Here is a 25,859-nt window from a genome sequence, read left to right on the forward strand (position 1 = left end):
AAGTAGGCGCCCAAAGGTGGCTTTACTCATGTTCTATCGGCTTGGTAGAGACGGCGAGACGCGTGCATTTCACCCACTGAGAACCAGATCAACAGGGAAAAAGTGCCGATTAATAATTTTCCGAAATTAAGATTTCAGAGCATCAGTCTTCGTTCTTAGTCAACAACCCGCGTACAACACAAAGCAGACGAGGAGAAAGCGGCCTTCGTAACACCAGAAAGACTTTTTGAATTTAATGTGATTGCCGTTCGGGTTGTGTAATGCGCCTGCAACTTTCAAGCGTTTCATGTACAACATACTACGTGGTTTGAAGCGGAAGTGTGCAAGTGCTACGTAGGCGACGTCATGATTTTTAGGGCCCTCGTTCAGGGAGCACCACGCACGTCTCGATCTTGTGCTTGACTGTTGAGGCAAAGCGGGTTTTTATGCTCAACACGAGAAGAAATGCCATTTCGGAGAGTGATCAAACGCTGGTTCTGGGGCACTCAGTGGACAAGGACGGCATAATACCTGATCTAGCAAAGACCGATGATGTTGATGCCTTTAAACAACCTCGCTAAGTAGATGAGCCACGCAGTTTCTTAGGCTTTTGCTCACAGTTCCTTCGATTTACTCCTAGATTCGCTAACATCACGTGAACGCTAACGGGCTTGCTAACGGTGCTTCCATCTTTGAATGAACAGCTGAATGTGAGTCGCCGGAGGCGTACTGTTTCCAACTCTTCACTTAAGCCTCATTTAACCATACCTATCTGTGTCACACAACCCCACCGATTGTGCTATCGGTCAAAGGCGATATTTTTAAACCGACTAAAAAATAAAAATGCAAGTGGCATACTGCACACGACGCACCCGACATTTGCGAGCCGTGATTTGCCGCTGCAGATGCGTCAAATCTCAGTCTTCTCCGCACGACCGCTGAAAGGAATAGCTCCCTCCCTATTAGCGGCACGGACTTCTACAGGAAGTAGCCGCCTTGTGCCCTCGTTTTGCCTGCGCGGGCAAACATACGCTGTCGGTTACGCAACGGCAGTCATTATACAGCACAGTTGCTAAAGTGAGGGGACCCGCCACGGTAGTGCATTCGCAAAAGTGAGAAGACCCCCTTTTTATTCGATATCGTGATATGTGCACAAAGTTGCGCTAGTTGGTACATATGTACGCATGCACAAATAGATTTGATTTTTACAGCGAGGCTGTATGCCTCCACCATCCAAGGAAATTTTCGTGTCGTTGTTGGCTTGGTAAGCAAAAACTACCCATACGTAGGCCGATACCGGAAATAGTGCAATACCAACCCGACCCACGGCGGAGGTGAAGCAGGCGTTACGCACTCGATCCCCATACGTGGGCTGATCACGAAGATAGTGCAATGCCGGCCCGACCCGCGGCGGAGGTGAAGCAGTCGTTAAGCACTTCCCATACGTGGGCCGATCCCGAAAATAGTGAAATACCGGCCCGACCCGCGGCGGATGTGGAGCCGGCGTTAAGCACTTCCCGTACCTGGGCCGATCGCGAAGATAGTGCAATGCCGGGCCGACCAGCGTCGGAGGTGCATGCAGTTGGCCATCAAGGGGCCTACATACACAGTTTGCCTGGTCATCCTTCTTCACAGAGCGGAAGGGCGCTGAGTTTTTCTTTTCGTTCCTACCCTATTGAAAACATATGTACGAGAATTTCACGAGAACTTCTGGACGCCATTATTGCTCCGTAGACTCAACGACGCCGTATGTCACATGTGTATGATTGGACATCGTCACTGAACTGGATTCTCATATGGCTACATTAAGCGATATGGTTCTCGTGTGGCTATGCTTGACGAGATAGTTCTCGCACGGCTACGCTCAACGATATCATTCTCGTTTGTGCGTGCTACATGGAAATGTTCCCGTTCAGCTATGCAAAATGACACCACTCTTGTTTAGCTACATTCTACAAGTGTTCTTATTCGTGTTGAACGAGTTCTTTTGTTCATGCAATATTTTTGATGAAGTTGCACACATTAACATCTTCTTCCAACACTACAGCGAGTTAATTTCGATCACACGTGAGTCGGCCGATGTGACAGCTCTGAGACAAAGAGGACACTTTTTAGGGCACGCAATTAACACAAACCATCTTTATTTTGCATCCCGAAGCATGGTGGCCAGGTGCTTGTTCAGGTGCTTGTTCAGCTCCTTCGGCCTCCTTGCCTCTGTATCCACAGTGCTTGTCGTTTTTGACACAAAGTGCTCGTATGCCTCTGCACAAAAAAAAATGTAAACAAAGCAGCCGGCCCCCTGTTAGATTCCGACAAGCTATTGGAACTGACATGCACAATAGGCGGCTCCACTGCGTAACTGATTGGGCCGGTTCTTGCATGATATTATGTGTAAAGCGTGAACATCTCATAGAGAAATAGAAAAAAGAGAACACGGAGGCTTATGAGTTTTCTACCCACGTAAATTGATATTTCAGCATTAACCACAGCAGTTGAAAGCAAGTGCTCGTCATCGCACTGTCTTGTTCCAATCTCTGTTAAATGTTCGTGTTTTACAAACAAGATAAATGGCTTCAGAATTGTAATATAAGACCACAGAAATAGTCTAACACTTTTCCACAAGTATTTTACATTAAATGAACAAGTATAACCAGCTCATGCAAGTGAATACACAGATTGCACAGCTTTTTGCTACCGCCCTGCGGAATATGCAGATGGAAAACACTGCATAGATGCTAGCACAGAATTCTTTATAGGAAAGATTAATGCACCTTTAACATCACTATAGAAACTAAATGATAGTTTTTGTTAGCGAGCTAGAGCACATCACTAAATATACACATACAGCTGTGAACTACCTAGAACAGCAATAATTTAAAAAAGCGAAAAAAAAGCAATACTTCAAAAAAGAAATCTTACAAATGTACACGTGGCTCCAATCGAGGACCACGCACTCGCAACTTCACCATTTTTCTATGGCACCACGAATCACGGTCGGGGAGAGGCGCTGTAAGGCAGGTTTTTGTATCGGCTGCTGATTCCACGTGATTATAGTGTAGCAAATATATAGTGAGGGGCCCTCTCACTATTGTCACTTCCTCGCGCAAGACTTGAATACGGCACACCGCCTGCGCCCGCCGAGGACACCTGTTAGCAAGGCTTATAACGGTCGCGGCTGAGCTGTCACAGAGGTGCGCCCATGGCGTTCTAGTTCTTACACTGCGTGCGCCCGAAGACCATTGTGGGCCACGGTCAAGGCGAACGGGTCGCCGCGTCGTCCACACACGCACGCGTCAGTACCGCGTCCTTAGCGGCGGCGCTGTGACTTTGAGCAAGAAACCGGGAACACGAAGAGGGCTAGCCAGCCGTCTTTTCCGTCAAATTGGCAGGCTAAATGCGCAATACAAACAAAGAAAGAAAAAAGAAACTGGATACAAGAATATAGAGCCGAGTACGTCCCGATTTGTTCCCCGCTCAGAACCAAATTCTTAAAGAACTCGCGGAAAGAAATAATAACCTAACAAAACCAACAGACAAAGGCGGCAGTAACTGTAATCTGGTCTATATAAAAGTACAAAAATGAGGCCTCCAAACAACTGAGCAACCGCACCGATTACAGAAAACTCAACCCTAGCCCAACTTCAGACTACAGCAACATCGTGCAAAGCCCGATAGCGGAGCTCCTGTACAGGGAACTAATCACGCAAGCCGAATATCGCTTCATGATGTCCAAGAACAAAGAAACAGGCCGCTTTTATCTTCTTCCTAAAATACATAAGGTTCCGGCAGAAGAAATGTTTGCAGTGGAAACCCCAGGTCGGCCTGTAGTGTCTGATAACAACACACCTGCCCCCGAGTCACTGTCTAAATTCTTAAATCACTACTTGTCAAACATCCCCACCACCCTCCCATCTTTTGTTCAGGACACGCGCCATGGCATTAACGCCAACCAAATCCTTTTCGAACGCGCTATTCTGGTCACTTTCGATGTTTACAATCTTTACACTAACACACCCATCAGTGAAGAAATTGAAGCCATATCGAAATCCCTCGCAGTCAGTTCCCAAGCGCACGCTCCTGAAGTTTACCTGTCACCCCTTAGGTTAGTTCTCACGGTCAAATATTTCGACTTCGATTCTATTCACTACCTGCAAACTTTCGGCACTAACATGGAAACACTGTTCGCTCCCTCGTATGCCAACATTTTCATGGGACCACTTAAAGCAAGCCTGATGAAATCATACTCCTTGTACCGCCCTCCCCCCCCCCCCCCCAACCGTAGTCCAGGCCTCGAAAAACTCCACGAAAAAACACACGGCCGGCTGAACCCGGCCTTGTCACCGGCTGTGTGTCACGGCCGTGTGAATAGCACACCTTTCTTTTCAATTCTACACCCTCGCTCTAGCACACCCTCTGTCGTTGCTTCACCCAACCGCCTTACCCCCTCTACCCTTTAGAAGAACCTTACCTACATCCTATATATTGACCCCTGCACTAGTTTATCGGGTGACCACGTTTTACCGCCTAACAAATGTTAAAAAATTGAAGCTAAATAATGGTGTTTTGCGTGCCAAAACAATTTTGTGATTATGACGCACGTCGTAGTGGGGGACTCCGGGAATTTTGACTATATCTTTAACGTGCACCTAAATCTAAGTACACGGGTGTTTTCGCCCCATCGAAATGCGGCCGCCGTGGCCGGGATTCAATCCCGCGACGTCGTGCTTAGCAGATCAACACCATAGCCACTAAGCAACCACGGCGGGTCCTAAGGTATGTTACGCACAGTGCAGGTCGCGCCTGCATGTATCGGAAGTTTCTTGAATTTTATCGATGATTCTTTCTGAGGGTCTGTTGTCGCCGAACGGCCGAACCTTGTGTAATCTGATTGCATGTATGCGCGATGCGAATTGTGTAGAACTTTCTGGAAGACACGCAGGTGCCAGCGATAACTCTGGAACCTTTCATGACTCGCGTATAAAAGCCGACGCGCGTGATCCACTCATCAGATTTTTCGATGATCGCCGTCTGCGTTCGCCGCCGTCGCCGTTCTATTAGTTTAGCCTGTTTTTGAGGGCACAGGTTCGCCCAATAAAACGCTAGTTTCGCCATTCCGAGAATTGTTTCTTTCTTCACCGTCGCGCTACTAGGTGACAATATACTGTGCCGAGGAAAGCCTTTGACGCCTTGAAAAAAAGACAAGTCACCTTTGTCGAAACGTTGGCTCCCTCTTTTACCTTGTTCTCGGTTTGCTCGTCGTTTTGAATTTCCATCCCTCACCCACCTTCCCCGTGTTTTCGCCGCTCTAATGGAGCGAGCGGCAGCCCTCGCCAGTCTTCCTTATGAGGAAGGCTCGCACTGGCGCCGGATGCGCGGTGACCGATAACAATGGTCGCTCGTTTAACCCCGCACCACCCGGCTCATCCTAGTGCGTGGTGCTACTGCGTTAATTGAGGGCTCGCCCCGAGAAAAACTCACGTCGTGCGCGATTCCGAACGAGGGGTCCGTCGTAAGACGTTTCCTCTCGTTCCTCCTTCGCTGGAGACGCTCTTCTCCCTCACGTCGACGCTCCTTCCATTCGCCAAACCGCAGCGACAGCGTTTGTACAGCAGTAGCGGGGCAGGGAACGGAGCGGCCGCTCAGCGAGCCCGGCCACCTCAACGCTTCCCGGCATCTTGGGCGTAGGTAGGTGTGTCACTCGAAGCGACAAGTCTTTCTTTTCTTGTTCTAGTTTTCTTCAGAAGGCTTACTTGCCAATCGGAAGTGCGCCAGGCCTGCGTCGAGAGCAAGATTTCTTGTTTTCTTTTGTTTTCTCGGTGGAAGTATACGTCGAAGTTCACTTTTTCGTTTCTCTATTTCATTTCCCACGACTTCGGGGCACGAGTTTCATTTGCGTGGTTTGTGCGTGATAGTATACGTGGGGATAGCACGTGCGTAGTACATGTGCGACTACATGAACACGTCTAGTATTTCACAGTACGATTCACTCCTAAACGACACGCCAATATATGTGGCATTCAATATCACAGAATTTCACGAAGTATGCGTTTTGAAGAAAATTTGCAGCTGATATCACGGACTAGATATCAATTTGTAAAGGATTACTGCGGATACCATGGAGTATAGTAATCAATGTTGGTATTCTAATTAGGTGTCCACTTTGCTGGAGACCATATCAACTGTATGTCCTGTTCATTTCTTTGCATTTATATATGTTCTAGCATTGCAATACTATGCAGGAGGAGAGCTTTAATTAAGAGGAGCCTTTCTTGCTCTTGACAGGAATTTTTTTAACTGCTGCGCTTCCACTAGGAAATGCAATATGCAAGAAAATCGAGAACACATTAAAGACATTGGAACAGATACCATGTGTTCCACGTAAGTTATGCAAAATGTTGAAATATACAACCGAGGCGTAGATCTACAGAATCAAGGTAACGTTGTTTGCCGTCGCTTGGAGCAAGTCGGACTATATCTTGTATTTCGCTTAATTACATAATTAGTTATTATTACCTTTTCAACTTCCCGAGTATTATATTCAGAGCAAAAGTGCCAATGGGAAAATTGTAGCCCATCCTGAAAAATTCCCGACGCAGATTTCTCTTGATCAGTACGCGCTACATAAAAGTTTTTTCCAAGCGAAACACTTCTTCTCTGGCTTTCGCGAGGTTCTTTCAGGCTGGGAAAAAACTATTATGTTGGGCGTACTGAGAAGCAGAAAATTGAATCAGGATTTTTTCAGGATGTTCTACAATTTTCCTATCGACACTCTTGCTCTGAATATAATACTTAATTTAGAAATTGATTTCTTATTGAAACTAATTATGTAAATAGCCGAAATACACACAAAATAGTCTCACTTGCTCCAAGCGACGGCAAACATCATCACATTGGTTCTGTCCTTCTGGCGCTTGCATACCTTTTTTTTTTCAATTTTGGCACAACTAACGTGGGACGCACAGTATATAACAACAAAAGCGTCAGAGCTGCACACGAACTGCAGAAGGTAACAAGTGGTGCAGAACAAGTAACGTGCTGCGCAGAATACAAGAACAAGGGCGGTAGGAAAGCTAGGAGAAAGCTAGGCCAGCGTGCCCGTGAACCATGCAGTGAAACACAACGTACAGGAAACCAAACCACGCCTTACACGATTAAACTCGCTGAGGCACAGACTGGACACGAGCAGTAGCAATGAAACGAACGTTACATTATCTCTTAATAACCATCCGTGATGGCCAAGAGGTTAAGTGGTATTCTGACCCTGAGTATGAGGTTCTCAAGGCCCACGGCGCCCGCATTCCGAAATGCAAAAGAGCTGGCGCGCTTAAATTTTTGGCACACGCCAAGAAACCACCGATAGTGAATATTTATCAGCAGTTCTCCGCTACGGCGTCTCTCACAGTTCGCGTATCGCTTTGTGAAGTCAAGCCCAATCAAACAACAAATCAATCAACCAGTCAGTCGAGGAATTTTGCTTCAAAGAATTACTCCAGTGCGTAGCGACAGAGACCCAGAGCCCATCGTGTTCAACGTCCAGTTGAAACTTAACAGCGCGCAAGCGCAAAACAAAAATTGCAGTTCCTTCGCACGAGCGAGGCTGGCTCTTGACGTTGGCAGCATTCCAGGAACGGAATCGCATTATGTATTCGTGTAACCATTGTCGCGGCGGAAAGTACGGCGGTACATGTACACCTGTGCAGGGGGTGGCTGCAGCCACTGCGCGAACTGCTGGCTCAACGTTTCTGTCGCGTGGCAGCTTGATAGAAATATATCGAAAGCATTTAAAAGACGCGTTTAATGCGCGTATCGTGGTGGTCCTGACAGTGGCGTTGTGGCTCGGTGATTGATCCCCGTTGAATGGTCGCTCATTACCCTCATTTTTGCATGGCTGATCTTGCCTGCCATCTGGTTTCATAGCAAAAAAATAAATAAATAAATAAAAACCTCAGCGCAAGAACTGAAGTGCTATGGCTCTTGGTAATGATGTAAGCTTTAAACGCGATTAGCTTCGGGTCAATCTGAGCTCATTAAAGCATGTAAATAGCTTCTTGCCACTATACCGCGAGACACGCACGGCAGAGAGGCTGGCAACAGAAGCGATGGTTTTACACACTTTAATTGTCTAAAGTTGTGCTGATAATAGCAGCTTTGGTGGAAAACATGTATGGCGAGCAACAGCGGCAAGTATCTTTGGCAATCTTTCATTAATTAGTGTATTCTTCTGACGCTTACGCGCTGTATTTTCACTTTCGTTTAGCGTAGGTTTTTTTCAGTGCCATTTCTTTTACTTCACGCTTACATTTTCACCGGCGGCAGCCTTCGTTGCTTTAGCGTTCTCTTAATAGTCGGTTTTTTTGTTTTTCTTTGTAATTTGCTTGTCGCCAAAGCTTAACAGCACCACAATGGTATGCTCGTCGATAAATGCATTTTGAGGAGATTGCGCACCGCAGCTTTCTTTAGTTACAATGCCAATGAGAGCCTATTTATGTGCTGACTCACGCAGAACCCTCCCAAGCTCCAACACCGGCCCCGACAAAGCCCAGCGTGCCGCCATGAAGTTCAGCTTAAACCCCGTCACGCTGTCGCACCAAATCCGTCAGATGGGCGACCCCAGGACGCGGGACTACCCGCTCGTCATGGACCCCCTCTTCGTCGTGGCGCTGCTGGCCGCCTACCTCTACTTCGTCAAGGTGGCCGGCCCGCGCTGGATGAAGAATCGGGAGCCGTTCCGCATCCTCAACATCGTGCGAGTCTACAACTTGGCGTTGGTGCTCATCAACCTGCGGTTCCTCTACGTAGTGCTTCAGTTCACCTACCTGCCCGGCGGCCAATACAACCTCTGGTGTCAGGGCCTCACCGGTCGCATGACCGACGAGATGCGCGAGTACTACCGCACGGGTTACGTGTACACGGTGTCACGCTACATGGACCTCCTGGACACCGTCTTCTTCGTGCTGCGCAAGAAGTTCACCCACATCACCCACCTGCACGTGATCCACCACACCATCGTGGTAGGGAACGTCTGGTTCTTCACGCTGTTCGCGCCCGAGGGCCAGCCCGCGCTGGGCATGTGCCTGAACGTCTTCGTCCACGTCATCATGTACTCGTACTACTTCCTCGCCACGCTAGGGCCCGGTGTGCGGAAGTACCTCTGGTGGAAGAAGTACCTGACGACCATGCAGATCGTGCAGTTCGTGATCATAATCGTGCACATGTCCGTTCCGCTCTTCGTCGACTGCGGCTTCCCAAGGAAACTCATCATCGTGGGAAATCTGCAGACGTTCCTGATACTCTGTTTGTTCATCAACTTCTACATCAAGACTTACCTCGCCAAGCCCAGTCACCCCATTCGAGAGGACCTCGACGGCGTGAAGGATGCCGCAGTCGAACCCTTAAGAAGTGAGAAGAGCGACTAAAGGCCGCACGCTTGGGCCGGATGACCTTCAGCCACTTGAACCATCACGATGACTTTGCAGGACTGCGTGCCAGGAGCTTCGAAGACGTGCCTGTGGTGTGGATCGCATCACCGCGATTTCCGGAGTGCTGATAGATATCTTATGAAGAACTGACTGTCGGGTAGTCTTGCACTCCTGTTTGAACATGATGCTGACTACAAACATAACGCGAAACAGACAGTGCTCGTAATTAGGGAGTTTCTGGCTTGTCCGTAAAACGTACTACCTTATGAGGAATACATGGTTGGTCAAGACACGGATAACAGCCTCAACGCTGTCAGTCATTGTCTTGTGAGTTACTGTCATGGGACAATGCGGTAGAAAGGTTTCTTTGCCGCATGAGTGTTCCCATACAAGGAAAAATTATAAAAAAGAGCTGCCTGCGGACGAACAGCTCCCTGCTGGCGCTTTACACAAACATCTGAGTAGAATGCAGGTAGTTACTGGCTAAGAGCTTTGTGTCCTCTCTAGCTCTACGCGTGGGCCACTTAGTGGAAATGGAGCCACAGAATGGCGTCACAAATACGACTGCTCACGCCTTCGTCCCCGCTAGATTTATATTCTTTGTAATGTCATAATTATGCGGGGTGATCATTTTCAAGTTTTACCGACTTATTAAAAACTGCCTGTGGAAGATGGCATAATTTTTGTCGTTGAAATGAATTATTCGAAGCGGCGGACATTACTAGCACTAGAAATCGAAACACATATAACAGAGATTGAATAATTAACTTTATAATGAATTACTTTACGACACATATTGCAAATTGGGAATTGTATACCGGTGATTTCTCAAGACGTCTCCGTTTGAAATGAATTTCCAGGATCACACCAGTTTCAAAACAGTGTTTCCCAGAGTGAGGGACCTTGAGAAATAATATCTCGGCAACCAAAAGACCGCATAGTATATAGTGTTTTCTTGTGAAAAATAATCTAAAGGGTAATGAATTCAAAATGGTAATATTGTAATGCATCTAAGGAACGGAGTCGGGTAGATAATCCCTTCTTTCGAGCCCGTACTGAGTGGATGACTGGCAGAATCCCGAGCTAGCCTCGTGTTTCGAAGCCTCCTTGCGCCCGACATTGATCCAAGAGCCTGAACCAAGTGTTGGCAAAGTGAAGCACCTTTAGGTCACATTTATATTGTTACGAATGATGTTTATTTACAGGGTGAAACGGTGAAACGAGGTCCGAGAGGGAAGCTACAGGCCAGGCCCAGCCGGCGCAGAGTCCCGCGAGGTCACGCGCGCACACTCTACTTCGTCTTTCTCTGCCTCAGCCGCAGCCGCGCAGTGCTGCGACATTTTCCCCGGGGGCAGACGAAGCTCGCCGAGCGAGTTAAAGGGACCTGTGATGGCACTGCTTGAGTCTGGCCACGTGAACAACTTGCGTCGCCCGTGAACGCCGATTACTTGCCGTCACTTTGGCGACGACATAGTTCACATCGCTCAAGCGGTTGAGTATAACGAACGGTCCGGTGTAAGTGGCGAGAAACTTGCGGTACAATCCCTTTTTGCGAACAGGTGTCCACAACCAAACATAATCACCGGGAGTAAAACTGACGGGGAGATGCCGCGCATCATAGCGAATCTTGCTGTTGCTTTGTGAGGACAACGTCCTAAGATGCGCCAGTCGACGTGCTTCCTCAGCACGACACAGAGTTTGGGCGATGGAAGGATCCTGTTGGCACGATAAAGGTAGAATAGTGTCCAGAAAGCTCTGGGGTGCGCGGGCGTACAGCAAAAAGAACGGCGCATATCCAGTAACTTCGTGCTTGGCACTATTGTACGCGTACGTTACAAAAGGTAAGACGGCGTCCCAATTCTTGTGGTCAGCAGCGACATACATTGATAACATGTTGGTAAGAGTTCGATTCGTCCGCTCCGTGAGGCCATTGGTTTGCGGGTGGTAAGGAGTGGCATGACGATATGCAGAACCACAAAGCCGCAAAAGTTCTTCAACGACGTCGGCGGTGAATTGCCGTCCACGGTCACTGATGACAACACGGGGAGCGCCGTGACGGAGTATGACGTGATGCAACAAAAATGAAGAGACATCTGCTGCAGTGGCAGATTGAAGTGCCGCCGTTTCCGTGTAGCGAGTAAGATAATCTACGCATACTATAATCCAGCGGTAGCCAGCTGACGTCTTTGGGAGCGGGCCAAGCAAGTCGATGCCCACTTTTTCAAAGGGTAACGTCGGTGGCTTAACTGGTTGTAAATAGCCTGCTGGGGCCGTCGTCGTTTGCTTGTGGCGCTGGCAAACAGTACAGCTGGCGACATACTGTTTCGTTGTTTTCCAGAGCTTGGGCCAGAAAAATCTCTGTCTAAGTCGGTGTAGTGTGCGTGTAAAGCCAAGGTGCCCGGACGTGATATCGTCATGCATACAACGAAGGACAGCCGAGCGCAGGTTTTCGGGCACAACTAGAAGCAATGGGGGACCATCAGCCGAGTAATTTTTTTTGTACAGCAAACCATTACGAAAAGTAAACGGTGTTGTTCCTGCTGGCTCACGTGCAGCTGCCCGTAGGGATTTCAAGGTAGTTTCGCAACGTTGCTCGCTCTCGAAGGTACGCAGGTCTGTAAAGTCGGAAGAGATGGAAACTAGGTAGTTGTCGAAGTCATCATCCTCAGCTTTAGTGTGCGGCGAAGGGAGACGGGATAGGCAATCAGCATCCGTGTGACAGCGTCCGCTCTTGTAGTTAACGGAAAAGCTGTACTCTTGAAGGCGCAAAGCCCAGCGGGCCAACCGGCCAGACGGGTCGCGCAGCCCAACCAGCCAACAGAGTGAATGATGGTCAGTCACTATCGTGAATGCGCGGCCATGTAGATAGGGACGGAACTTCTGAATGGCGAAGACGACTGCTAGGCACTCGAGTTCAGTAACGGTGTAGTTTGTCTCCGCTTTGGTAAGAGTCCGACTAGCGTAGGCAATTACATGCTCACGGCCATCGCAGAGTTGAACAAGCACAGCACCAACACCCGCACCGCTGGCGTCAGTGTGCAGCTCAGTTGACGCCGCCGGATCAAAATGCCGCAGGACCGGTCCAGAAGTCAACAATATGTTCATTTCAGTGAGGTCTACACGTATATCCTGCAATATCGCCTGATTGTTTTACAACTGGGTCTATGCACAACATTTGGCGAGGTCGCGCTTGTCTGATTACTCCCTTAGGTTTCATTCTTTAAATTTCGAGTTTCGAGGGTTCCCTATAAACGGAATTTGTGCTCACTGTGAAATGCGTAAGCTTTGTTGAATAACGCCGGCCGAGGCCGGTTTGTGCACCTGGCCTGGCATAGTTCCGAGTCTACAAATCTTTTGTGCGAAACGATCCTCGCAGCTACAGCTTTCTTTACAAAAAAAAAGTATTTGAATTCAGGTCATATGACAATTACCTGAATGACAGAGCCGCATAAGAAGGAACCACTCAACCACTCTGAAGCGGTAAGTGTCGATAGGAGAAAAAAATACAGTAAGAAAAACTGATTAAACACGGAGACAGTGAAGCGCAACTTGAGCGAGTTCGTAGGAAATATTATCGTATTGTAATATTATTACACCTCACTGCATTAATATCATTGAGGGTAGATTAATGCGCGACTCACATGCTTCCTGAATAAAATAACGAAGCTTCCGTCAGTCCTCGATCAAAGTATGATTATGCCTATAGAAAACAATTATCATATCAAACGCCGACGCACCTTTGTAAAGCATGGGACACCATCATATTACTCATAATTTGCGCATGAATTGTTAATATTGTTACGCGCGAAGGAGACCGTTTATCACCCTTACGGATGAACGGGGCTGTTTACTTTTGGTCACGAAGGTGAGCGCAAGAGCGGCCAGCTGGTTGATGAACTCAGCGTCGTTCTCTTCTTTCCCCCACCCGGGACCGCAAGCACGTTCACAGGTCTTCGTTTTCCTCACGCGTAACATTCATCTCGTCGCAGACAAAGCCCACCGGGCGACGCAATCCATTTGTCTTGAAGTGAACAATTTCAAGCGGGCGACATGGACCAATTGGGCCTTGACAGCTCTTCTACGACTCGCCGCGAGGCGAGCTATGGTATAGGTGACTTCTGTGAGTCTCTTAATAATAACAAACTGTCCATCGTAGGTGGCGAAAAGCTTTTGGCATAACCCGCGTTTCCGTATTGGAGTCCACAGCCAGCATAAATCCCCAGGGCGATAGGTTACCGGATGGTGGGTAATGTCGTAGCGCGCTTTTGATCTGTCCTGTGATGCAAAAGTGCGCAAACGAGCAATACGACAGGTTTCTTCGGCAAGGCAGAGAATCTCGGCAACAGCGGGATTTTCGTGACTACAGAAAGGGAAAACAGTGTCGATTGTGTACCGGGGTGGCCGTGCGTACAGCAGGAAGAAAGGGTTATAGCCGGTAGTCTCGTGCTTGGCGGTGTTGAACGCGTATACGTGATAAAAGGCAGTACGTCATCCCAGTTCTTGTGGTCGGATGAAACATACATGGATAGCATGTTTACAAGTGTTCAGTTGGTGCGCTCCGTAAGCCCATTCGTTTGTGGATGGTATGGTGTCGAGTGACGCGAGTGGGATTCACACAAACGAAGCACCTCCTCTACGACATCCGCTGTGAATTGTCGTCCACAGTCGCTGATGACCACGCGAGGCGGACCATGTCGCAGGATGACATATTGCAGGAATGTTGAAACGTCAGTGGCACTTGTGGAGGGCACGGCCGCCGTCTCGCAGTAGCGTGTGAGGCAGTCGACGCAAACAACTATCCAATGATTTCCCTTGGCTGATTTTGCTAAAGGGCCCACGAAACCAATGCCCACTTGTTGGAAAGGCGTGCTTGGAGGCGGGATCGGCTGCAGGAGACCAGCTGGAGCAGTAGATGGCCGTTTGTGGCGCTGACACTGCATGCAGCAGGCCACATACGTCTCAACAGATTGGCATTCCAGGCCAATAAAAGCATTCCTGAATCCGGTAGAGCGTCCTCACCAAACCTAAATGACCAGGCGTAGGGTCGTCATGCATAGCACTCAGAATCATTGTGCGAAGGCTCTCCGGTACTACTAGCAGAAAACGTGCGCCAGTGCTGGAAAAGTTGTTTTTATACAGGAGTCCATCACGTACACAGAAATGGTTTGCTGTCGTCGAGGCGGTCGTAGCTGTGAAGAGCGGTGTTAATTTATCGTATTTTCGCTGTTCGGCTTTAAATCAGTCGAAGTCTGGAAAACGCGGCGACACAGAAGCCACGAGGTGATCGAAGTCGTCGGCGTCACAGTCCGTAGTGCTAAGTGGCATACGCGAGAGGCAGTCCGCATCAGCGCGTCGTCGCCTTGCGCGCTGGGCGCGCAAGGCTGCCACAAGGGTCCCGAAGATTCACAAGCCAACATAGTGAGGGGTGGTCGGTGACCACTGTAAAGGGGAGTCCATACAGGTAAGAACGAAACCGCTGAACCGCAAATATTACCGCGAGGCATTCTTGTTCCATGACAGTGTAATTCTGCTCGGACCTACTTAATGGGCGACTTGCATATGCGATCACGTGTTCGCGGTCACCGTAGCGTTGAACTAGGACGGCACCAATACTTGTGTCACTGGAATCCGTATGGAGTTCCGTCGGCTCTGAAGGACTGAAGTGTTGAAGAACCGGTAGTGACGTCAGCAGAAACTTCAACTGACGAAAAGAAGAGTCGCACTCAGGAGTCCACTCAAAAGGGGTGTCTTTTCGTAGCAGGCATGTCAGCGAATACGCGATATCGGCGAATTTAGGAATGAAGCGGTGAGAATAGGAACAAAGCCCCAGAAAACTATACGGAGCTCCTTCACAGAGCGCGGTGCACTGAACGCTTCAACGGCTGCTGTTTTCTGGGGATCAGGGCGGATGCCATCCTTATCGACGAGATGCCCAAGCACAAGAGTTTGGCGGTCTCCGAAGCGGCATTTCTTGGAGTTTAAAACTAGGCCAGCGTTTCTGATGCAGTTCAGGCCAATATCCAGACGCGAGTTGTGTTCGCTGAAGGTGCGGCCAAAGATGACGACGTCCTCGAGGTAGCACATGCAAATGTTCCACTTCAAGCCGCCAAGAACAGTGTCCATAAATCCCTCGAAAGTTGCCGGAGCGTTGCGCAGTCCTAATAGCATCACATTAAATTCGAAGAGCCAGTCAGGGGTTACAAAGGCAGTCTTCTCCTAGTCGTCAGGATGCATCGTAATTTGCCAATAGCCGGATCGTAAATCTACTGAGAAAAAGTAAGAGGCGGAATGAAGGCAGTCTATTGCGTCATCAATACGTGGGAGTGGGTGCACGTCCTTTTCTGTTACATCATTCAAACGGCGATAGTCGACGCAAAATCTCCAAGATCCATCTTTTTTTTTAACAAGAATCACTGGAGCTGCCCACGGACTCGCTGACCCTTGTACGACTCCCCTTTTCATCATTTCGTGCACTTGTTCTTTGATAATCTGGCGCTCTGATGGTGAAACACGATATGGCTTTTGTCTAATCGGATTTGCCGAACCCGTCTTGATGGTATGGCGTGTTCGATACGCGGGGATGGCAGGTATTTTGTCCTTCTGCGCAAAGTCGAATACCGAAACGCGCTTCGGAAGCACACCCACCAACTTTCGGCGTTCACTCGTGCTGAGCGATTTATTTACCATCGACAAAAGGGCCGTTTCCGAACTGTGGCCATCGGGTTCTTACGGCACATCTGTAAGTTCAGCCACTGATAAGGACGCGTGTTCCCTGGCGAAGGCTAATTTCAGGCCGTCTGGTAGTAGAACGGGTTCCTTAGAACAGTTTACGGTCCATAAACCAGTGCGTCCGCCTTTGATCGACACCACACAATGTGGCACCAACACATTCTTCTTCACACAGTTAATGCGCATCGGTTCTACGGTAGCATCGAAGCTGTCGCAATCGGCGCCGCAACAGACAACGGGAACACAAACAGTAGATGATGCAGGTACGAACGTATCACCACAAACACACAGTGTATTTTCGCGATCTACAGGGTTCTCCAGGAGTCCTGACGGCATCCTACCACTTAAGAATACCTTCCCTGTGCGGCAGTCGACAGTAGCACCACACTCCCGCAAGAAGTCCATGCCGAGAATAACATCATGGGTCGACCGAGGAATAATTACAAACTCTGTCTTAATAACATGGCCTCCCAAAAACACGTCAGCACTACACACCCCAATAGGTCGCAACGGCTCGCCACTCACTCCACAGAACTTTGAATCTTCATCCCATTTAAACAAAACCTTTCGCCCTAACATGTGTTTAAAAGAGACACTGATGACCGAAATTGTTGCGCCTGTGTCCACCAGAGCCATCACAGGGACATTATCTACAAGAACGGGCACTTTATTTTTCTGCATCAACACAGGAGGCATTTCTGTCAGTAGCACGTCTCCAGCGACCTCACCTCCATCGGCCGCGCTAGCTAGTTTTCCGGTGACTAAGGGGACGTGGTGCGACGCAGCGGTGAGGGAGAACGGGGAGCACGACGTTGCGGTTGGGGTGTCAAACTTCTGTCAGATGCCGGGGAGCGATTCCGGGAGCTGCTCGGCCAATACTCGTCGCCAGGTGATACGTGTGCTGGCCACGGGGCACGGCGTGGCCGTTCGGAGAGCCGAGAAAACTCTGAAGGCTGGCCATACCACGTGGTCATACGCTGGTTGCGAAACCACCATATATATGACCCGGTACACCACAGGAATAACACACCGGGAGAGGTCGAAACCTTGGTTGTTCGTCAATGAAGCGGATATCATTTTCCCTCGTGAAGTAGGTTGGTTCGTGGCGTGTGTCACGACGATATATCGGGCGTCGAGAAGGCGTGCGCTGAGCGCGTTGGTCATAGCGCGGAGTCGGAGGGCGTGTTGTCATCCTCGACTGTGAGGCTGCGCTGTACTCTACGGCCGCTGCGGTAACCATCGGTTCCCAAGGGGCCGAATGTGGCGCCGTCATAGCCTCACGTGACGTGTACACGCCATGGTGGTCAGCAGTTGAATGCAACATCTCTTCGCGGCGGGAAAGTTAATCACGGACAATCTGTCGGATGGTAGAAGGAAGGTAGAGGCAAGGGCTCGTGTCCACACTGGCAACCGTCGTAACGTTTGCCAACCGACCAAACTTTGGCGCAATCCGACGCATCTTGAGCGTTTCAAAAGTTTTGCAATGCCGAATGACGTCGGAAACAGAACTGAGGCTTTCCTTTTCAATTAGAATATTGTACACATCCTCAGCCACTCCTTTCAGCAAATGTCCAACTTCTTCCGACATGCGAGCACTAACCACCTTGCACAGCTTGAACACTTCTTCGATATATGTTGTGCATGTCTCACCTGGTAGCTGCGCCCGTTGCGACAGTGTCTGCTCCGCACACTTCTTTTTGGTGACTGAGTCCCCAAAACACGCCTTTAACTCGTCAACAATATGTTCCCACGTCGTAAGCGTGTCCTCGTGGTGCACGTACCACACGAGGGCGGTATCGGTCAGGGAGAACACCACATTGGTGAGCTGAGTGGTTGCATCCCACCCGTTGGACTAGCTCACTCGTTTGTATAGTGGACGAGCCACTCGTCGGCATCTTCCCCCACTTTGCCTCCAAAGGTGGGTGGAACTCGGTAGTACGACAGTAAACTGCTAGGCGCTGCCCTCGGAGCGGCTACTTCTTCTGGCATGTCGAAGACATTCAAGGCTGATGGAGGGAGGACGGCAAGTCGATGGCTTCGACGAAGCTGCGGCAGTGACGGTCCGTTGTTGTGAGCGCTACCTCGCACCTCCACCACTTTGTTACGCGAGAAGGAGACCGTTTATCACCCTTGCGGATGAATGAGGCTGGCTACTTTAGGTCGCGAAGGTGAGCGCAAGAGCGGCCAGCTGGTCGATGAACTCGGAGTCGTCCTCTTCTTCTTTCCCCTACCCGGGACCACAAGCACGTTCACAGGCCTTCGTTTTCCTCATGCGTAGCAATATATTTTCTCAGCACCTTACGTTTAAGGAAGTTTTATCAGTGTAAACGATCCTGCCAGACGAGGTAACCTGGCCCAGAAGATTCCACTTACGATCGCACACATTCCTTAACATGCTGTATAGAGCATTCGCGACTCTAAGTGGACGAACGAAATCTGCTGGTTGAGAAGCATTTGCAAAAGTACTTTTCTGAGTGACATGCAGTACCATGGCACCACTGCATACTACAGAATTCCAAACCTGCAGCCAGATATTGGGCTAGTCATTGGCTTCGTCATTGACTCAGACGCGGTCGTCATCGACGGTGTACTAGTCCCAGAGGATGAATTGCACATTAAATCGGTTGTTTCGAAATAAGGTCCGGTTTGTTCCGTACGTCTCCACATAAAGCACGTGCCCGACTAAAATATTACAAGACGACGTGAAACGTAGCGTAAACTACTGCATGCTGCCAATCATTGCAACTTAATGTTTGTGTGGCTAAATGTACTGCGTCAATGCTGCGCTTAAAGCAGGAAACTAACGCCTTCTTTGTCGCATATTCTGACATGCGATCGTACGAAATTGCCCTGCTTACGCTTGCGCGAATGATTTTATTTCAGCTGTTTGACAATATTGGGAAGTGTTGATAACTTCCGTCGGTGGAATTTGCTTTTGACTGTAACGAGTTCGTTCGTGTCTTACTTAACAGGCCTCGGTGTTGCCTCGGTGCCAGAAATGAACAAATCCAGCTGCAACTTAAGACACACACACAAAAAAACACAATTCATAAAACAGAAATCAAAGCAGTCGCAAACAGCGTCGTGGCGTTGAGTCTACGAAATCTCAATATCCATTGACCAGAAGAGGTCATTGCATGCAAGCGCTAACAGAGGGCATGCAAGAAATCGCACAAGCTCAAAACATAAACCTGTGGCTTGACGCCGTCCTGGCAATTGTATAGAGTTAACCAGAGAGTCCAAGTTGATCTCATCAAAACTGCGGAAAGAAAAAAGTTCACCGGTTGCTTCTCTTTATCCGGACGAGAAGTCCGAAAGGCGTAGGCGGTGCAGTGAAGCTTGCAGACGCTCGAGCACGGCCGATTCCCGCAGCGGTCGAGTCGTCGAAACATCCCCCCCCCCTCCTCCCGTCTCCTCAACACCAGAGAGACGCCGCAGGTCGTCGGGAAACCACAATGTGTCCGGATGGAGCCCCCTGCGAGCCCGTGTTGCAGTGTACTAGATAGGAAGCGTGACTTCGCCCCTATCTAGTACACTGTACCCGTGTCCAGAAGCCAGTCAAGGCCGCGCCTCCGTACCCAGGCAACGTTCCTCGAACGGTCTCTGCTTACGTCATGCCCGGTAGACACCAGGCCATGGAGGAAGCTTCGATGCGGCTGGCTGAAGGCCTTGTACGCTGGGGTCCTTCTGGCCCAACAGGCGTACACCGTCCTTGACGATCGTCCATAGCAGTTTCGCGCACATCATGACAGTAATATATGAACAGCACATGACGGGACGAAACAAGAAAATGAAACACGCACACATAATGAGGACTATTTAGCGTTAAAGCGCATGAATCGCTCGCATCTACGACCAAAGTAGTGGACGCTAGAAGACACTATGTGCTCATTAATGTGCAGTGGAAAGACGGCAAACGGTTCAAAAAGGAAACGATTAACTATTATACGAACACTTCTTGGCATGGACATCCACTCCCAACGCGTGCATATATATAATGTACCTTTGAGAATTAGATTTTGTGAAAGGGCTTCCACATATCTACGAGTTGGCTAGCATTGATGCGTAATTCGGAAATTTCGCGAACTGATGAGAGTCACTTCAGCACACGTAACGTTGACACCTCATGCCCCCAGTTGATCTTCAAGTTTACTTTAGCCAAGCGTGAGACCTAAGTGCCAGATTCGGCTCTGTAGTACTTTTCAGCTCGCCCGAGCGAGAACGCGACCCGTCAATGAACCTTCCGAGATGCGCTATTGTTCTCGCATCCTACGTCGAGAGCTGCCCGAGACGATCATTGCTGCTAAATACAGGTGGTGAGCCAGTGGGCCGACTGCAAACCATAAAGCCGAAGGACACGAAAGGTTTGTAACCGCGACCTGTTTTCTCCCGGCGACGCTCATTAGTGCCTCATGAAAGCGATGAGCCCAGTCATTTTCGCGCTTTCCGGCTCGAGCGCTGTGCTTTACGGGCTCCCGAGCCATTGTCCTGCAAGCAACGAGTGATGCTCGCCGTGTTGCGCAGCCGCTTATAGATAAGCTGAGGTTACCTTTCGGAGAGCTGACGCAGTCCCGGTTCGTTCACAGCTCACGTGCTATGCGCTCTGAAGTTCGCACACCTTCGTGGGGCGAAATTTAAAAAAAAACAATGCGAGAAACAGGATCCTGTATCACAACTGGTCCACGTACATGCTGCTAAGAACACGGTACTGTGCCACTCTGCACGCCAACGCGAAATAAAAAATAAATAAAGAAAGAACGGAGCTGTGCTATATACTTGGCCACCGAGACAGACGGCGCGTGCGAGTGGTAACGAATGTCGTAACAGAGTCTGAAGCTATGGCTCTTGAAACTCTAGAACGTAGAGTTTGAAACTCTACGCATGCCGTTACACCGTCGTATTCGACAGATGTCGCTCGGGTTACGAGAACCACGAGAGGCGTATTGCCAAGCAGTCATTTTCCTTCCGCCACGCTTATTCTCGATGCAACGAAAGCGCAAGTTGCTACTGCCTCACAGATTTTTTAAGCGCGTGCTGAAGGTCTTGGAAGCCATGCTCGAAATTTTCCGCGGTGGTGTCGCGGCTTTGGCGTTGCGCTGCTAAGCACGAGGTCACGGGGTCGAATCCCGGCAGCGGCGGCCGCATTTCGGTGAGGGGGCGAAGTGCAAGAACGCCCGTGAACCGCGCATTGGGTGCACGTTGAAGAACCCCGGGTGGTCTAAATTAGTCCCGAGTCCCCCACTATGGCTTGCCTCCGAATCAAGTTCTGGTTTGGGCATGCAAAACCACCACCGACCGACCGACCGACCGACCGACCGACCAACCGACCCCGGAAAGAGCTGGAAGTACCCATTAATGCTAATCGATTTAATATCGTATCCTTCGAATGGCATGCGACGGTATGGATACTGGCGACATGCCTTGGTTCTGGGCTTAATTCAGTGTAATCAATAATGCTGGAGCTCTACATTATTGTATGTGTTGATTTAGTGAAGCTTCCATTTATTGCAAGAGGTACCGGGATGAATACGAAGTGTCTCCACCAGGTGTTACGTTATAGTGCCCGCGGATAAGCATAACCACAGCCAAAAGTTAAGAACGTTACTCTTCATTTGGCGAACTTGGGCCCAAAAAATAAAACAACGCTCGAATTACAATCATAGCCTTGGATATCGTCGTCGAATATAAAACCATGGGTGACGAACTGTTAACACTTGACTCACCATCCAGGCTAAACCCTGTTACTCGCGCACATTTGATAGCGCAAAACGCTATTCGGATCGCGCACTAATTGGTTCGACAGGTAACTTTCAGGATTGAACTGACGATAGCGCCCAAAAAATTACGGATACAGTGGAAGTTTATTATTTCGTGTGCAATGCATAACATTTTAGTTTCTAAAAAAATGTTTGTTTATTACGGTTGAAGACTGGGCCTGTTGGTATAGCATACTAGAAGTCGGGACACACAAAAGAAAAACACAAACAATATGTTGCGCGATCCAAGTTCTACTACCCGCTTACTTATTTTTGTTTCCTTTATTTCTGTTTTCTTTTTCTAGCTTCCTTGAGTCACCTTAACGCCCAATTCTTTGCCGATTCACCAGAGCGGGTAGCCCCGTTTCACTGAGTAACAATCGACCAACCAATACGATGCAGCGAGAGAAAAGGCTGCTTTTTGGCAGCTTGGCGAAGCTGTGAACCACTGTAAGTTGGACAGTAGAGGCGCATCTTGCGTCGAACGATAACCTCGATAACAGTTGATAACAGTTGATAGCGGTTTTACCCCATCTCATACCTCTATTTCTCTCCCCTTCTCTTTTCCCGCGCACAGCGTAGAAGGCAAAAGGCGTCAACCTTGTTATAGAGACGATCGAGCGTATAAGCGCGTCCACGTAAAAAAGTTCCGCTGGGACTTTATGGAACGTTGGGCGTGGTCAATCCACCTCCACGCACGCAGCACCTTCTCTCCCAAAAAAGAGGGCGGGAGTCCAGACGCGCTGCGAAATGTGTTTTCGCGAGAACGTTTTTCTGTGGACACATGACTCCTGTGCGTAGCGGGTCTACAAAGTGTACGTACGCGTATTGGACAACATGTATATATTAGCTAACCGTGCTATATACGTACATCATAGTGATCTGCCATCTACCTGTCTCTCTATGCTTTTATCTCCCACTCATCCTTACCTCTGTGAGGAGTAGCAGGCTAGAGACAAACTCTCCAGGCTGACGTCTCCTCCTCTCCCTTCATCAAAACCTCCTCCTCCTCCGCAACTTCAGGCCAACCGTTCTGATATCCGGGACGATATCCCCATTGAACACTGCGCACTCTACGTTCTGGATGCCCTAATGGCACTGAATCTACTAAAACCCGTTTAAAGAATCAGGTAAAATCTGTCATATACATGTGGTATTCATGTATACGCAGTCCTTTTTGGTATAACGTGTTCTATGCAGCGCTGTAGACTGCAGAACTCTGTCCATACCTGCCTGAATTGAGGCATACTATGCGTTTTGCTTTTCCTCGGAATTCCAAGGCGGAGTAAAATACACAAGTCTTAAGGCCTTGCTGAGGCAAACCACACGCACCGCGGAGAGTTGCGCGTGGTTCTGAGAAGGTGTTAGGTTATTATTTGAAAATGCACCCGGCTGCGTTTCGGAAGCTGCAGGCAGTTGTTCTATAGCATTACAAGAATGCATTATGTCCCCTCGTGAAAGTAAGAATAGACTGGCGTATAATCCGGGGGAAGGGGAGGATTTCACGTGCCTCCTCCTGTCCTTCACAGACTTCACATTGTGCATTGAAAATTGAGGTTTCATTAATCTTTTTACACAACCGATGTGAATGGGTTTACACGCTGCTGGTTCGGTACCACTAAATGATTTCGATTGGTGGACGTCGGCGAAAAAAAGAACGTTCAGATTTAGAAACACAGCAGGTAAATATGACAGATCCACTGTATAGAAGAATGTATATCTATATGAGCGGCTGATCTCGTCCATGCGAATAGGAAAATGCCAGCAAACTTGCAAGTAGAAGAAATCGAGAAGCAGGCAGGCAAAGTGACAGGAAGGTGGCTGGACTAACAACTGAACTTCATCCATGAAAACGACGTCCACCAAGTCCGCCCTGAACATGCGCAAGGCACAACATAGCGAACAAATAACACGGTCACCACCTTATCTGCTATGCACGTCTACACTTATCAAGAAATAAAACCCGGATACCGGACGGGTGGTCTATCTCGACGACGCTTCGGTTCCAGCTGGAGTGCACGACCTGTTGGTCAAGGGACCCAAGTTCGCCTTGGCGCCGAGCGTGCGTGGTCAGCAGCTTCTGGCCACTGTCCGGGAGGTATCACGAAAAGCGCCTTCCGAGGAGTTGTTCAATACTTTAGTATTGAACAACTCCAGAATTAATGACCTTCTCGTGGTCCCTCGGAAAAGCTCATGCGGCCTGTTGCAGGTTTCCTCGTCGACAATGACCTCAGATTCTGCAGTCCGATAATGAAGGTGGGTTCGTTGTCCTCCCGAATACTTCGTTCAGTAAGAAAGCCAACGAAGCTTTGAACAAAAACTTCAAGGCAGTGTGCGTAAAACCAGAAAAAGTGAAAAAAAGTGCTTTGGAGCTGCTAAGGATGCTTACACTGGAGTTGTTAGAAGAGACTGTTAAGAAGAGCAATGGTGATGTCCTTTCCGCATGTTTCACTGTGAAAACGCACAAGCCTGACTGTCCTATGAGAACCATAGTGACAGAAGAAGGCTCGTGGCAGAAGCCTGTTGGAAGATTCTTGCAACGTTCCTTGAATGCCCTTGCTATTGAGGACCCTTTCGGCATTGACAGTTCAAATGTAGTGACCGACGCCTTGAGATCGGGAGTGATAACAGCGAACACTGCCTTTTCTGTGGACATTGGAGAACTGTATTATTCTATTCCACATGAATAACTTTTTGTGGCAGTGCGAGAAGCTATTGAATGCCAAGGAGAGACTTCTTTTCAATGTACTTGTGGCCTCTCGACTGAGAGTTTTATGGAACTGTTATCTTTTTACTTGTCGTCAACTTTTGTTAAATTAGATGGCAAGGTGTTTTTACAGAAGAATGGTATTTGTATAGGCTCAAGTGTTGCGCCAGCACTGTGCGGTATTTCTTTAGCGAAATTTGACAAGTCTCTTTCAGACGCCATCACAGATTACCGTGTTGCCCGTGTATTTAGGCATGTTGATGATTTCCTTGTTCTCTTAAGTATCGGACGAAGTGATTGTCTCATTGACATCATTTGCAGTATCCTATCAGTTTTTCAGCATTGCTCTCGACGTCTTAGTTTCACCCACGAAGTACCACAAGAAAATTCCATCAGGTTTTTAGATTTGACTTTAACCTTTCATACTCAAGGTAACATTTGCTGAGCTTATAATCAAAGAACTAAAAAGACGTTGCTACCATACCAATCCGTTCACTCGAAACTGGTAAAGCGTGGCATAGCCTCTTTGTGCTTCTCGAATGCGGTGGAAAAGAGTTGTACGCATCTAATGCAAGACAATGCCGCCCAGCAAGAGAGGAGACTGTTAGCGGCAGGCTATCCAAAGACCTTGATCACTGCAGTGGCCGAATCTATGCACAAGCGTTTGAAAATGAAAAACAGATGGTATCGCGAAGTGCGAGACAAAATAAAGAAGAATTTGGTGGTTATGCCGTATGTACGTGGAATTTCACACAGATTGAAAAAGGTTGCGGCAAGAACCGACGTCACTTTGGCCTGTTCTGCGCCTTCTAAGCTTGCAACACTTTGCATGAAAGTCTCGCAGCACAGTTCACGAAAGAGTACTTGCAATACCAAGCATGTCGTGAAGCACCGCACGTGCGACACATGTGTAGTGTACAGTATTCCTTTGAAATGTGGTAAAGATTACATAGGACAAACCGGTCGTTATGTGAATGATCGGATGCGTGAGCATGCGGATCTAATACCCACAGGCACAGGAGGTAATCTTCCGCTGCATTGTAAGGACTGCGGTTGTGATCCCATCTTCAGTGACCTCTCAATCTTGGGGAAGGTAAAGACTCAGCAGGAAAGAGTGCTGGGGCCGTATAACGTAAAACTATTCCAGTATGTTTCTATTCCAATCCCCTGACGTCAAATTTGCGTAACCGCCGACGCAAGCATCGGGCGGTCACCCACAGGGTTGTCTGAACAAACCAATTAAATGCTCCCCTCGTTCATAGGAGGTAA

The 25,859-nt window shown here is 48.7% G+C and overlaps 1 protein-coding gene and 1 pseudogene across 1 annotated transcript in view; both read left to right on the forward strand.

Moving 5' to 3' along the window:
* LOC142584911 (very long chain fatty acid elongase AAEL008004 pseudogene) overlaps positions 1–10,160 on the forward strand; it is a 43,659-nt pseudogene extending 33,499 nt beyond the window's left edge.
* Positions 1–25,859, forward strand: part of LOC142584912 (uncharacterized) — a 375,477-nt gene that overhangs the window by 134,481 nt on the left and 215,137 nt on the right. The window lies entirely within an intron of this gene.

This window comes from Dermacentor variabilis, chromosome 6, assembly GCF_050947875.1.
Source record: "Dermacentor variabilis isolate Ectoservices chromosome 6, ASM5094787v1, whole genome shotgun sequence".
In the NCBI taxonomy this organism is placed as follows: domain Eukaryota; kingdom Metazoa; phylum Arthropoda; class Arachnida; order Ixodida; family Ixodidae; genus Dermacentor; species Dermacentor variabilis.